General features: G+C 35.6%; 1 pseudogene; it reads left to right on the plus strand.

Moving 5' to 3' along the window:
• Positions 1–857: 857 nt before the first annotated feature.
• Positions 858–11,901, plus strand: LOC105750301 (annotated as a pseudogene).
• Positions 11,902–16,314: the final 4,413 nt, after the last annotated feature.

Consider the following 16,314-nt stretch of genomic DNA (forward strand, 5'->3'; position numbering starts at 1 on the left):
TCTAAAACAAATTACTTAACTCCTCTGGGATTCATTTTCCCCATCTGTAAAATGAATGTGAGGGACTAGACTAGCACTAGCCTACAGCTGTCATTCATGTCCCTTCCAACTCAAAAATCCCATCATTCTTCTTTTTTTATGAATCTATATTCAAATGAGTGTGTGACTTTGTAGCTTTGATTGTTGCCTACAAAAACACAGACCACAGCCAATCCCTGCAACTCTTGTCTGTATTCTCCTACATGTTTATTATAGGTGATCTGCCCCATGAACCAAAGGACTTCTTTCTTTCTCTTGGGTATCATTATGAAAAATGGGTATGATGATATGATGGAACACTGTTTATAGTTTATAGAACACTGTAAGATAAATGTTTAATTGTTATTATTATAATATTTAAACATAGACATAAAACATGTATTTGCATTTGTACTATGTGTTCCTATGTGGACTATGGATAGAGTGCCAGGCCTAGAGTCAGAAAAACTCATCTTCTTGAGTTCAAATCTGGCCTTAGCAGCTGTGTGATCCTGGACAAGTCAGTTCATCCTATCTGCCTTGGTTTCCTCATCCATAAAATAAGCTGGAGAAGGATATGGTAAACCTCTCCAGTATGTCTGCAAGAAAACCCCAAATAGGATCACAAAGAGCTTGATATGGCTGACATTGCTATACAACAACAAATATAAATTACAGGAACATGAGGAAAGAATGCAGTTTACATCATCTACCCAATAAATCAAAACTGGCAATAGGACAATCAGATAAGTCGAGATGTTCTTATTGCGGCAGTTCATGTGGAAACCTCAGACATTTAACCTTACTGGGTGTCTGAAGAAGAAAGCTACCCAACACCCATGAGAGCAAGGCCTCAGGGCATTGAGTGTGTCATGTGTGGCAATCATAAAAACGAAAGCTATCTAGAAATCTCAAATTTGAAGCTGGTCAGTCAACAAGCACTTATAAGGTACTTAAGTTGTTCCAGGAACTGTGATGAATGCTGTGGATACTGGAGATATAAACCTGCCATTGAGGAGCTCAAATTCTAATGGGGGAGACAAAAATCACTTATTTCCATATATATAAGGAATGCAATTTTAGAGAGAAGGCACTAGGGGAATTGGGGAAGGGGAGAGGGGAAGAGAGAGAGAAACAGAGAGATAGAGAGAAAGATAGAGACAGAGAGAAAAACAGAGAGAGGATGAGAAGAACAAGGAGGAGAAAGAAAAAGAAAAACAAGAAGAAGAAAGAGGAAAGAAGAAAAGTGTGAGAGAGACAGAGACAGAGACAGAGAGACAGACAGAAACAGAAACAGAGACAGAGAGACACAGAGAGAGATTTGGAAAGCCAAACTCATCTAGAAGCTTTTGTGAAATTTGGTTTCTGGCTTCCAGTTTCTCTGGATCTGCCAAGGAGTCTATTTCAAAGAAATGAAACTAATATTTATGCAGAAATCTCAGAACGTCAACTAATCACACCATACAATCTTTCTCAGCTATCAAGAAGTATTTTTTTTTATTTAATAGCCTTTTATTTACAGGTTATATGTATGGGTAACTTTACAGCATTAACAATTGCCAAACCTCTTGTTCCAATTTTTCACCTCTTACCCCCCACCCCCTTCCCTAGATGGCAGGATGACCAGTAGATGTTAAATATATTAAAATATAAATTAGATACACAATAAGTATACATGACCAAACCGTTATTTTGCTGTACAAAAAGAATCAGACTCTGAAATATCGTACAATTAGCTTGTGAAGGAAATCAAAAATGCAGGTGGGTATAAATATAGGGATTGGGAATTCAATGTAATGGTTTTTAGTCATCTCCCAGAGTTCTTTTTCTGGGCATAGCTGGTTCAGTTCATTACTGCTCCATTGGAAATGATTTGGTTGATCTCATTGCTGAGGATGGCCAGGTCCATCAGAACTGGTCATCATATAGTATTGTTGTCGAAGTATATAATGATCTCCTGGTCCTGCTCGTTTCACTCAGCATCAGTTCGTGTAAGTCTCTCCAGGCCTTTCTGAAATCATCCTGTTGGTCATTTCTTACAGAACAATAATATTCCATAATATTCATATACCACAATTTATTCAGCCATTCTCCAACTGATGGGCATCCACTCAGTTTCCAGTTTCTAGCCACTACAAACAGGGCTGCCACAAACATTCGTGCACATACAGGTCCCTTTTCCTTCTTTATGATCTCTTTGGGATATAAACCCAATAGTAACACTGCTGGATCAAAGGGTATGCACGGTTTGACAACTTTATCAAGAAGTATTAATGTCCATTCTTCTTAGACAATGTAACAGATTTGGTGAGTTAGCTTGCCTGAGGCACCATATTGATTCAAAGGTTGACATGGAGATTAAGATCATAGAGTTTTCAAATCTTACCTGTTTTGCTTAGAAAAGAGATGTATTGCCTTAGTCATCCTGCTAATGGAGAACAAGGGGACACACACACAGAAGAGACACAAACAGACAGACACAGGAGAGAGAGAGAGACCAACTAGTATTTATTAAGTACCTATTATAAACTCCATGACAGCCCTAATCTGTGCAATCCATGTCTTTAATTGCTTTCCCAGCAAGCCTTGCATTGGCTACAGATTCAAGTTACCCAGTCTCCTGCCTCTACATTCCAAAGATTTCCCAGGAACTCCTGCATCACCCCTATCCAGGCCCACCAAGCTTCATTAATCTGGGAGTCTTCAACTTCCCTGCTGTGGCAATCAGCAAAAGTCAGAAATCTGGGCTTGATTTGTTGTTTGTTGGTTATCTGGACCTAAGAAAATAATGGAGAATATATTAATAATGCGCACAAAACTTTAAAGTATATTTTATGTCCATATTTTGGGGGCAGAAAGCCAATTGTTAAATATCTCCCAGTATACCCCTAGAGTCAGGTCTCAACCAGTACCAGAAAATGGAAGGAATGAGAAAGAAATTTTTCATTATGGATCAACTATTCAAGAAACATAAAAGGAATGAGAAAATCTGAAGTGGGATACTTGGAGGATATATGCAATGCTCCAGGAACTTCTACAATTCCCCAGAGGCCATTCCATAATCCAACCTACCTTCTAAGGTCATCTCTTGCCTCCTGACTGACTTCTGTGGAGTGGACTTCCCAAAGCCTCCTAAGACACAAAGTCACTCTCTATCTAGGAGTTGTACCTCAAAAAAGAGGTCTAATCATCTGTTTTCTTCCAGAAGCCTCTCTACAACAATAAATATTATGTCTAGATTTATTTGTCAGTGGTTCATTTTCCCCATTGCTTCATAGTCTCCATATCCCAGTGATTAAAGTACAGTCATTAAAGTACAAACCAGGTACAACCATCTACTCCTACCCCCACTCCCAAATGCATCTCCTCAGTGTCTTTCTTAGGTCTATACAATCAACAAAGCAAAAAATATGGCCAGATTTGTATCATTTGTTGATTTTCAAGGTGTAAATGCTTATTAAAAATTTAACAGTCAGATCTCACATGGTGTTTGAGTTGGCTCTAGAACAATCTTCCCTGGTTCCTTTCTTTTGACACTCATCCTGTTCTAGTACTAGTTGCCCTTCCATTCATAAGTCAATAGAGAAGCTCATCCAAAACAATTAATTCTTGAGGTCTGTTTCTCCTGTTTTCCAAGTCCGCTTCTATAAGTGCATTATCAAGAATTACTATTTATCTTATATGCAGGAATATACATACAAGGTCAACCCTAAAGAATATACAAAACAGACAACAAGGAATGGTCATGGTATGCAGGAGATAAAAGTTCTGCTTAGTTCTAGAGAAGTTAGTGAATTTAGCAGAGATTAAAGTGAAGGCAACATTACCTAAGCAAACCACAAGAGGGAGGTCGTTCCATTTGTGGAAATGTTCTTTTAGGATAAATTCTTTCTAAAAATGACATATTTAAGCTTCAGTATTGAATACTTTTCCAATTAGGATATTTGGTGTTTCTACGGAATTGTTTCAAGTGTTTTGACAATTTGACACAGTATTTCTATGATCCATAGACAACTATTTGATCATTGAATTATCCTAGCCTTTTACTATATTAATGTTAACTGAAATCAATGTTCTCTATAAATGAGAAGTTAATTCTCCCATCTATAAATGTATGCATCCATAATCCTATGAAATCTTCCTAGATAGTTTGACAGACTCATCCGAATAAAAGCATCAATTAATAAGTAATAGCAAAGTTGAAAAAAATGGCTAAAATACAGGTTTGTTAAACTTTAAAGCCTAGAGATTAATTTTAAATACTTTATTTTTTAAATATTTTTAAAATCTTGAGTAACACTTTCCTCTAGATGGCTAATTTGAATTTAAATTTTCCCCCTCACTAACTCAAAAAGTAATAAATACACTAGATTAACTAAAAGAACAATAAAAAGGAAAATAAATTATTTTTAAGAAATTGTTGCAAAAAATTAAAAAACAATTATACTATCAGAGCTTCATTGTGTGTTTTCTAGGCCTCATTCAACAGTCCTTGCTATATAATCAGTGCTCCATATTTTGCATTATTGCATAGAACAGAAAACTTCAAGGAGATAAAGAAATGGATCGCTACTGGACATATTAGTGGAGTTGACCATTATTGATGGTCACTTCAGATATCTGTTTGTGCCTTGCAAAGTCTCTCCCTCATCATCCATTCAAAAATAATTCCATCCTTTAATAGATGGGTGTTCATGAGAAATAAGCATTTAGAATTTTTAATCAACAATCATAGCTATAAAATTATACCAAAGTAGAAAATCTGAATCTCAAAGAAGAGACCAAATTGAGAACCAAGACAGTTCAGAGAAGTAACACTAAAAGACAGCTAAATGGTAGTATGTATAAAACCTGGATTATACCTGGATTCAGCAAGACCTCAGTTCAAATCCAGCCTCAAATATTAGCTTTGTTCCCATGAGCAAATTATTTAACCTCTGTCTGCTTCAGTTTCTTCAACTGTAAAATGGGGTTAATAACAACAGGTCCTTCACACAGTTGTTCTCAGGATTAAATAAGATCATATTTGTAAAGCACAATGCCTGAGACAGAGTAGATGATTAATAAATATTTATTCTCTTCCCTCCCCCGACTGAGAACTATTTTAAAGCCCATTAAATAAATAAGCCAGTAGCAAACTTGAGATGTTTTTGAAAAGAGAGAGGAAAACCAAATCACCAATATAAAACATAAAAAAAGGTGAAATCACAATGAATAAAAAAGAAATAAAGGAAATTACTAGAAACTACTCTACCAGATTATCTTTTGGAGGCACTGGAATGTTGCAGGTCTTAATGTATACACTAAAGTTTCAGCTCTATAAAGGAAAATCTTAGGATCTCACCAAACTGAATGGGCCAGTAAAAACAGTTACAGATTTAGAGTCAAGTAAACTGGATTTGGAACCTGATTCTATTATTTACTGTTTGTGTGGCACTGGGCAAGAAATCCAACTTCTCTACATACTATGAAATGAGGAAATTAAACTAGAAATCTTTCAAAGATCTAAGCCAGTAATACTTTGATTCTTTTCCATTTGGATTCTGGGCTAACCATGCACCACGATCACTGTGACAAATAAATTTGATAATTTTTTTAATTTGATAATTTTTTTCTCTCACAATAAAAATAATTAGAGGGTCCTCTAGAATAGCTTTCTATATTTTTTATGTTTTTCTCTTGTATAACTTTACTATTTGCAAGAGAATCTTGAAGAAGATGATCAAAGACAGCATTTCGCCACATCAAATTAATTTAGAATAATTAATAAATGATAAGCACAGTGAAGTTTTAGTTTCTCTCAGTAAACTATGATATTCAAAAGGAGTAGGCTGCTATAGAATATGATTTATAAAAACCTGCTCCTTTCCTTTTCATGCCTTTATCAAGAAGTTCCCCAATATATTTGTATATTATTCTCATAAAGATTTCCTGGAGATGAGAAAGCAAGCATATACCCTGCTTATTTAAATTATTGATACAGTTAAATTGGTGTTTTAGTCATATGTAAGGTTTGTAATTTGTTTTCCAACATGTGATAAGCATCCTTTTTTCAAATATTTTGAGAAACAATCCATTACTCTCAATGTTGTGTCTCTTCTAGCACAAACTCCCCCTTAATCTAGTCTCATCTTTTTTTTTCTTTTTTTTCCCTTTAATGCCTTTTCAGTTTTCTCATATAGTACATCAAGGACTGTGATCTTAAAATTCAAAAATTATGGATCCACTGGTACTGATAGGAAAAAAGTATTTCTTAAAAAAAAAAAAGATGTTTTACTTTTCATCTATTTCTTGTCCTTTTTTTAGTCTCATATTTGACTGTTCTCAAGATGGCCTGCCTTAATTGGGTCTTTTGACCAACTTTATGAAAAATACACTTTTCCCTCCAACATTTTTTTCAGTTTTATGAGGCAAAAGTACTCATAATTTTCTATTATCTTTCCCATAAAATTATACAGATAAGATTATATTCTAAAACAATGTTACCTTTAGCTTCCATATCTCTCTTATTCAAAAGGAGATCAGTTATTTGTACAGTTGAATCACATTCTCCTAGTTGTGGCAACTGATTTGCATTCATTATCCTTCCTTAGGATTGAGCAATAGTTTATACTTGTCTATTCTTTCTAGTTACCATTTTTCACCAACAATTTGCTTAAACACAAATTTGACACACTGTAGCTTATAATTTATGATGTTTCCCTCTAAAAGTGTAACAGATAGAGCACTGAACCTGAAGGCAGCAATATTTAGGTTTGAGTATTGACCCAGAATTAGTAGAATTAGTGTGTGAGTTTGGGCAAGTCACAACCTTTCTCAACCCAAATGCATGTCAATCCATTAATATAATCCCCCCAAAGGCCTGATTTGCCCATGTTAATTAATCTGTATGATTAAAAAAAATTAATATCCATTCAAAATCCCATTTCAGTTTTAATGAAAATATTCTGTTCTGTGCAAGGAGAGAGGTTGTGCTGTTTACAACTTGGGTTCTCAGGGTCAACCTTCACCAAAATGGTTTCTTCTTCCTAGGTTCTTTTACTGCCAAAGGGGAATATGAGGAATACCATACTACTATGTTTATAAAGTTAACGTCTGAACATCCAGCATTCCCTTGGCCATAGTTACCTAAGATCATTCAGAACTCTTCCATTGGAATATACTTCTAAAACAATATTAAAATCATGATATTGAAATAGTGGAACATAGATATTATACAGGTAATTTTTTAATATTTTAAAGATGACTGAAGAAATACAAATGCTTAAGAATAATTAAATTATTTAAATATTCTTTAATTGCTAATAATAGCTGCTTATTGCTTTTTCCCCAGTCATATATAACATATTAGGGAGAGAGGGCTCTGATTTTACCTTGAAGTCAAATGGCCTTTCCATGTAATACATCTGGCTTCAGCCTAGCTTAGTTGAAGAGCCTTTGCAGATCCCAACTTGTCCAAAATAACTTCTTGAAATACTAGCTGAACAAGTAACCTCTCTTCATAGTGATCTAAAACATTTACAGGGTCTTTCCAAAGAGAATAATAGGCCAAGAGATTAAAACTAATCATCTAACAGAAAAGTAAATATTTTTAAAAGTTGGGGGGGGGAGCCAAGATGGTGGAGAAAAGGCAGATCTCCCAAATTCCTCTCCAAACAACTTTAAGTAAGACCTAAAAATGAATTCTGGAGCCACAGAAGTCACAAAAGAATGGAGTGAAACAATTTTCCAGCACACAACAACTTAGAAAAATCTGTTACAACAGATGTGAGTAGAGCACACTTTATCACAGGCTGCTGCAGGACAGACTATATATTCCAGAAAAGCAGCCTTGGGGGTGACCTAATCAGTGGCAGCAGCTGCAGCTTCTGGGAATTCTCAGCTTACAGACAGTAAGAGGCTCAGATAACTGGTCATAAGGAGATTATATATTATAGATTTATAGACATGATAAACATATAGATTATATATTATTGCTGGCCTTGGGTATAGGAATATGTCACATTGCCTATATGAATATATGTCATATTCCTGAGCTGTAGTCTCAGGAATACCAGGCCCTGGGAATCATATTAATGGACTAACAATATATTTGCAGGAAAAAAGATTTTTTGTAAATCCCAAATAATGGCCCAAAGTCTCCCTACTAGGGTACTAAGTAGATCATTACCTATCTAATATCAAGGAGTCAAAAGTCTGAGGAATAAAAATATATTTGTCTTATTACTTTTTTTTTCTGGGATGTTCTCTTTTCTGGAATGTTTTCTATGACACTACACATTCCTGATTCTCTTCCTACCAGCCTGACACCTCCTCAGTCTCCTTTGTTGGATCTTCATGTAGTAACAGTGGGTGTCCCACAGATTCTATTCTAGGTCCTGCCTGACTTGCTTCAAGTCTCAGCTAAAAATCACCTTCTTTGCTTTAAAAGTTTTTTTTTTAATTTTTATGAAAATGTTCTATTCAATGCAAAGGAGAGAAATGATTTTATAACTGGAGGTTCCCAAAGTCAATCTTCATTTTTTTTCTTTCTGGGTACTTGTACTGTCAAAAGGGCAAATAAGGTAGATGGTACTACTGTTGTTATAACGTCAAGGTCTGAACATCCCTTCCTAAGGGAAAGCCAGCTCTGAAGTGGAGCATCCACACCTCCTCAGGCTTTCTGGAGTGTCTCCGTTCCAGTTCACAAAGGAATTCAGCAATCAGCAGCCTGAGCATCTCTGTCTGACACTGTAGTTGCTATATTTAAGATTCCTCATCAAGCACCCAAAGGGAACAGTCACTACATCCTTTCTGCCTTGGAGCTGCTGTTGTGCTTTCTCTATATGGAAACATTGTAGAGTTTGACTTTCTCATACATGGAGTGTGCTTAGTGCTAAAGGGGAAAAGCAGCAAATACACTTGTGTCTTATTTCAGATGCCTCACAGCTCCAAGAGTTGATTCTTCTGAATGTTTTCAGCCGATAGCCCAATGCTACTCTGTGGCAAAGCAAGCTCGAAGGAATTTATTTGCCAGCTTCTGGGCTTTTACCACATTTCCTCACATGACAGTAAGATAAAGGGTTCTTTTCCTGCATATCTTATTTATGGTGAAAAAAGTAACATTTGGCCAACCTTGGGCCAACAGGATTCTGGGAAAAATAAAATGGCCTCAACACACCATGCAGCCTATGAAACAGGGCAGTCTGTAGCCCCTTTCTATTGGATATTTCTAACTCTCCAACAGTTAAACATGATAGATTTTAATACTTTGCCAACAGTGACATCAATGACATCAGATTTTCAAACTGAGTTATATTCTTCTTGTCTCAAATCTATTACACACAATTCATGATTCCACTCAGTTTAAAGATTTTTTTCACTGATGGTCGTGTTGTCATTGTGGTTGTTGTCCTACCTCATAAAAAATTCCAATTTTTAAAAAATCATAACCCCTTAAGAACTTTCTTGCAAGATGTGATGACTACAGTGATCTCCAAAGCTTCTAAAAATTTGAAAATGACAAGAAATCTCATCTTGAACTTCAGTTATTGGCAGGCAACTAGTTGTTCCATGCCTCATTTGACTCTATCCTTCCTGTATCTAAGTGAATTTCTAATGCAAAAAATGGCAGAAGACAGCCAAAATTCCTTTTTACCTGCAGGCTTCCTCTTCTCTTCAGTATGTGACTGGCTTAGGAGAAAATGCCATTATTGAGTTTTTCCATCCGGTTTTTCCAACTTTTTGTTGCTGAGAAATTATATGATAATGAACTGTGATAATCTTAGCTCTTCTCAGCAATGCAATGATCCAAGACAATTCCAATAGATTTGGGATGGAAAATGCCATCTATATCCAGAGAGAGAACTATAGAGATTGAATGTGGAATGAGGAGTAGGATTTTCACCTTTTTTTGTTTACTTGCTTTTTCTTTCTCATGGTTTTTTCCCCTTTTGGTCTGATTTTTTTTTTACACGATATGAAAAATATGGAAATATGTTTAAAAGATTTGTACATCTACTTCATACCTCTCAGATTGGCTAAAATGACAGAAAAAAACAATAATGAATGTTGGAAAAGATGTGGAAAAACTGGGACACTAATGCATTGTTGGTGGAACTGTGAAATGATCCAACCATTATAAAAAGAAATTTGGAACTATGCCCACGAGCTATAAAAGTGAGCATAGCCTTTGATCCAGCAGTGTCATTAATAGATCTGAATCCCCAAAGAGCTCATAAAAAGGGAAAAGGACCCACATGGGCAAAAATGTTTGTGGCCCTTTTTATAATGGAAAGGAACTTGAAATTCAGTGATGCCCCTCAGTTGGCTAATGGCTGAATAAATTATGGTATATGAATGTAATGGAACATTATTGTTCGATAAGAAATGATGACCAGGCTGATTTCAGAAAAGCCTGGAAAGACTTACATGAAGTAATGCTAATGGAAATGAGCAGAACAAAGAGAACATTGTACACAGTAATAATTTGTTTTTTTTTTCTTTCTTGTGTCTTTTTTCCTTTTGATCTAATCCTTCTTGTGTAGAATGACAAAAAATGAAAATATGTTTAAAAGAACTGCACATATTTAACCTATCTAGAATTGTTTGCTGTCTAAGAGAGAGAGGAGGGAGATAAATTTGGAACTCAAGGTTTTACAAAAGTAAATGTTGAAAACTATCTTTCATGTATTTGCAATAATAAAATGCTATTAAAAATAAATAAATATAATAGAGTTTTTTTTAAATGAATGATGAATGTATAAAATACTATTGAGAAAAAATAACAAAAAACAATGTTATTGATGTTGAAAGTGAAGAGGCGAGATACCTCATGTGATCATTAGTTTATTTTACACACCCTTGATGTGAAAATCACTCTGTGTTGTTAATGTGAAAATCACTCTGTGTGCTGCCAACAACTAAGGCTGTCTACTTGATGCTGGACAACTCTATTCATTAATAGTGACTCTTTGCTAAATCTCTGGAATCAAAGGAACTCTGAGTATAACAATAGCCCTTTCCATCTGTTACTGCCCTTTATTTTAAAGTTCAATGACCTACAGTGAGCTAATATTAGACTCTTTGATCAGTATTTCAGATTACTTGCTCTTCTGCAGATCATATTATAAGTTGTCTGACTCAAGACATTTACTGTTCCCATGCCTTAATTTGATACCTCCCATCTGTCCTCTCCTTGCTGACTCACACACATTCCTTAGAACTATCGGACAAGGATTTTACTTTAAATTTGGAAACAAAAATGCAGGGGAAATGGGTAACTATGAATTGATCCTCTGTAGCAAAGTGAAGTTTGTTTCCCCTAATGAGGAGGAGACTGGACATTTAGCTTCATTGTGCCTGAGAAGTTGGATGACTTAGCAGATCACCCAGTTTTGAATATCCTTCTCTATATTGTGGCATTCCAAGGAAAGCTTATGGAAGGTATTTCTTTGCCAGCAGTTTACTCCAGACAAAGACACTCATTCTGACCAGTTCAAGTTTATTCCTTTTTGATGAAGATCATGTCAGTTACCCCCTGCCTTTGTCTGTCAAGGAGTCACAAATATCAAAAAATATTTGCCTCACAAATATCAAAGAATATTTGCCTGCCAAAGAAACACAAATATCAGCCTGATGGTAGACAGAGAATCTAGAATGTAAACCAGGCACTCTTAGGCTTCCAGCTGTAGCCCTCAGGCCCTCACCTTTTTCTTTGATAATATATAAAGCCAAGATCTAAGGCAGAATTTGTTCCTAAATCATTTTAGAGCCACTTTAGTTACTTCCCAGGTAGTTCTCAAATCCAGGCAAAGTGATGAGAACAAGGAAGCGTTGGGTACATCTCCATCCCAAGTGCAAAAAAGCCAGAAGAAGCTCATCTCAATGTTTTCCAGACAATAGGAAATACTACAAAGATGGGAGCGGCCCTCAAGTTCATGGGATAACAGACTGGACAATGGGCAGAGAATAGAACATGGATTAGAAGAAGCCATGCAGCCCAAGGCTTCCCTAGAGCATCAAGATCCTTATTATTGTATTTTCTCAAATATCCACTGGGTGGGGACTTGGACTTTTTTGTTTTTACTAACTGGTCTAGATCTTTTTATGCTGAATATGTAATCAGATTATCATGCTTTGCATCTTGGGAACGTGTATGGATTGAAAGGAATAAGAACTATGCCTTAGTGCTATCCAGACCTATTTCTACTTCCACATTTGTTTACTATAGCTATAGCTATCTATATCTATATCTACATCTATCTATATGCATATATATATATATAATTGATCTATCCAAACTATTTAATTATAAATAATGCTAAGAGAAGTGTTCATAATGTCAAAAAGTGAAGGTGTGCATGTGAACTGTATTTTATTGGGTGTGCTACTAAACAGTTCAATTAATTTGATCTTAGAGATACTTTCATATGTGTCTTTTTATAAAGTGCCAAATCTGGTTTTATTTTGCTGATCATCATGAATCTCATAGCAAAATTCACATTAAGATATCCTAAGTGTAAGGATGTTGCTTGGATGGATATTCTCACTCCCAAGAGGAACATCTCTAAAACAGCCGATATGTATCCATTGTGGATGACAAGTAAAAAGGATGAGTGGCTGCATGTGAAAACTGGGTCATCCAGCCTCCAAGCATCACATGTTATTCCTCTTGTCTCCTTTCTCTATAACAATAAAGTGGAATTTGCCTCAGTTTCCTCCTTTGTAAAATGATAATAAAAATAGAACTTACCTCCAGCATTGTTGTGAGGATCAAATAATCAATCAATCAATAAACATTTATTAAGTATCTACTACGTACCAGGAACTGTGTTAAATGAGATATTTGAAAAACTCTTTGAAAACTATAAAGTGCTATATAAATGCTAGCTATTTATGCTGTTATTATTTAATTAGGACATGCAATTATAAGGACTCTCAATGAAATTTCCTTCTCCATACATACATTTAATCAATTAAAAGAAAATCTTTTGTATACCTATGTGCCAGGAACTAGAGATTATTGTTGTTCAGACATTTCAGTCATGTGTGTGTCTTTGTGAGGTTTTCTTGGCAAAAATGTGGGAGTGATTTGCTATTTCTTCTCCAGCTCACTTTGCAGAGGGGGAAACTAAGAGGTTAAGTGACTTGCTGAGAGTCACACAGCTAATACTGTCTGTGGCAAACTCAGTTCTTCCTGATTCCAAATGTGATGCTCTAGCTACTGTACAACCTAGTTGACCCTAATATATTAATACTCCTAATATATACTAATGGGCATAGGTATATCAGTGGCAAGCCTAGGGAGATAGTGACAGAAGGCATCTCGATGATTTCTTCATTGATTTTTAAACTAATTTAGTGGACAATATACTGATCTCCCTCACAGTTAAACACACCTGAGGAAATCTGTTCATATTTTGCAGCCACAGCTATAGTGGTACTCTGGTTACCTATGCAGGTGATTGTAGGAACAAAATGTAGAAAAAAAATTGACCTTGAAAACTTCAAAGGAAAAAGGAATATAACATTTCTTTGTGATATAAAAGACCATTTTAAATAGAATTATAATATGTTTCAGATAGAAGTTAAAGCTAGCTCCTCATGAATTTCTCATGCAAAACAAACATGCTTTTAACTTAATAGCCAAAGCTAAGGGGGGTCAAAACAATCTATTTAATAGCCTTGGAGTCTCTTACAGACAAAATGATCAACTCAACAACAATTGTATAAAGAGCAGTCAAAACATTAAAGAATAAAACTGCATTTATCTGACTCCAGATGACATTCCATGGTAAGGTTATTCCCTGACATGAGTTATTTCAAGAGTTAAACAGCAACATAAATAACAAAAAACAAGTCATTGCACAAAGCTAATTTTCAGTATCTCATATCCTAAAATGATAAATCTAGAGGCAGATGAGACCATAGAAGCCATCCAGTTCAAACTTTGCATTTTACATCTAAGAACTGAGGCCCACAGAGACTGTAACTTTCCCAAAATCATACAAGCAGAGAGCATCAGAGACAAGATTCAAATTTAGGTGGTACAGTGAATAGAATGCAGGGCCTAAGGTCAAGAAGATTCATCTTTTTGATTTCAAATCCAGCTTCAACACTTATTAGTTGTGTGATTTGGGGCAAGTCATTTAACCCTATCTGCCTCCATTTCTCTTCTGTAAAATGAACTAGAGAAGGAAATAGCAAACTACTTCAATATTTTTGCCAAGAAAACCCCAAATGGGATCACAAAGCTGAACATGACTGAAACAACTGAACAAAAAAAAAAGAGCTCTCTCCTCTCCCTTCATCCATCCTCCTCTCTCATGGGAAGAGCATTTTCCATGTCCTTAAAAATCATGAGAACATAAGTTTACTTGGAATTTGCTGATCTTTCCAAAGCCATTATTCCTTTCAAAGCAAATAGGCTCCAAGTCTTCATGGAAGCAATACTTAATAGCATCCAATCCAAAAACCCCAGGTCCAATCACAGCAATTCTCTTCTTAGTCAGAGTCTCTCATCTCACTAGTCAAAAGAGTTCTGTGGGTATCATTAAATGCAGGAATGAAAGAATTCTATTTTATAGGCATGAAATTCCTATGATCCCAGCTCCACAGACCCGAGAACCCAGTTGTCAAAACAACATCAGGTGATCTAGCTATAGCAGCCTGATCAAACTCATTAAAGACTCCATTGGAAACCTAAATTTCAAATTTAGTGATTTACATTGGAGGAAATGTCTGGCTAGGAAACTGAAGGGGTCCTATCTCCCACGTGGAGCATTTTTTTTTCTGTAGGAAAATGAGCCAAATAGGAAGTTGAATAAATCAGAAAAGCAATACTCTATGAACATGGGATCAGGAAAAAAAAGCAAAAGGCAGGACAAAGCAGACAAATCCTTTTGTATCTGGGTAGAGAATTTCTGGAAACCCCATATGATGATCCTTGTAATTTAGATAAAGTGTCCTGCTTGGCCATTTTCAGTTGACAAATCTGTCATTCTCCAACACATCTTTTTATATGTTGTTAAGAAGGAACACAAATCTTCTGTGTACTTTACTCTAATTTGACAGGTTATCATAAATACCTTATATTTCTTTCTTTTTTTTTTTCTGAAGCAATTGGGGCTTGCGCAGGGTCACATAGCCAGGAAGTGTTAAGTGTCTGATGCCAGATTTGAACTCAGGTCCTCCTGATTTCAGGGCTTGTGCTCTATCCACTACATCAACTAGCTGCCCCAATTCCTTATATTTCTACCCACTTTACAATTATATTTGTCTTTTAACTAATTTCAATATTTTTTCTTGAATTTCTTCATTTCATTCACCGTGAGTTCTTCTGTTTGTTTTGAACTTCATTTTCATGTTCATCATTCTCTGACCAGGCTGAATTTATCACAAGAAAAGTTCATCACTAGGAAACTCCTAATCTTAGAAATTGCTTCAGCTTTGCTATTCATACATTATCAGGTCTCTCAATAGTTCCTACTCCTCTGAATGGAGGTCTGGAGGGAAAGGCAAAAAGCTCCTCCCATAATCTCCCTTTCTATAAGGTTCAAAAATCTTAATCATCTCTTCCTTTGACTTTGACTCTACCATTATTTTAATCAAGCCTTTGGGGTGAAGTACCTTCTAGTACCCTGCCTCCCTTTCAATTTTTATTGTCATCCCCTTTAGACTGTGAACTCCTTGAGGACAGGGTGATGATCTTTCTTGTTTGTGTCCCCTGTTAAGCACAGCTGAACACACTACCTCGCACATAATAGGGCAATTAATAAAAGTTTTATTAAATCTATCAAATGGCAATGGGAGTTAATAGGATGATCATCTATTTCCTATCTCCTGATCCACAGGATAAAAGGAAAAACATAGCCAATTCTGAAGAGGATATGTTGAACTTATATTTAAAACCTTTCCAACTTGGTAGGATCTTTCAGGTAGGATTTTACACTCTGCTGACACATCCTTTGAGAACCCATGTTATAATAAGGCAGCTGAGAAAGAGTTTAATAAAAGATTACTTGGAAAATAAAAGCTAAATAGCAACAGCTCTCCTTTAGTCTCTTGGATTCACATCACAGGATTAAGGAATGATATTTAACAAAGTTTGAACATCAATTGAAATGATAATTGTCAAAGCTCCTCTTTCCTGCAGATCTTAATCATTTGGCTCAATTTTCTATTCCTAGTACATTCTGGTAAAATCCAAAATTAGAGAGGATATAAGATACAGGAAGTTTTTGCTTATTTCCTGTAGAAGATATTACCAATCTCACTAGGCTTTTTGGCTATTTTTTTATTAGTTGATTTTGTATT

The sequence above is a fragment of the Sarcophilus harrisii genome, chromosome 4, assembly GCF_902635505.1.
Source record: "Sarcophilus harrisii chromosome 4, mSarHar1.11, whole genome shotgun sequence".
In the NCBI taxonomy this organism is placed as follows: domain Eukaryota; kingdom Metazoa; phylum Chordata; class Mammalia; order Dasyuromorphia; family Dasyuridae; genus Sarcophilus; species Sarcophilus harrisii.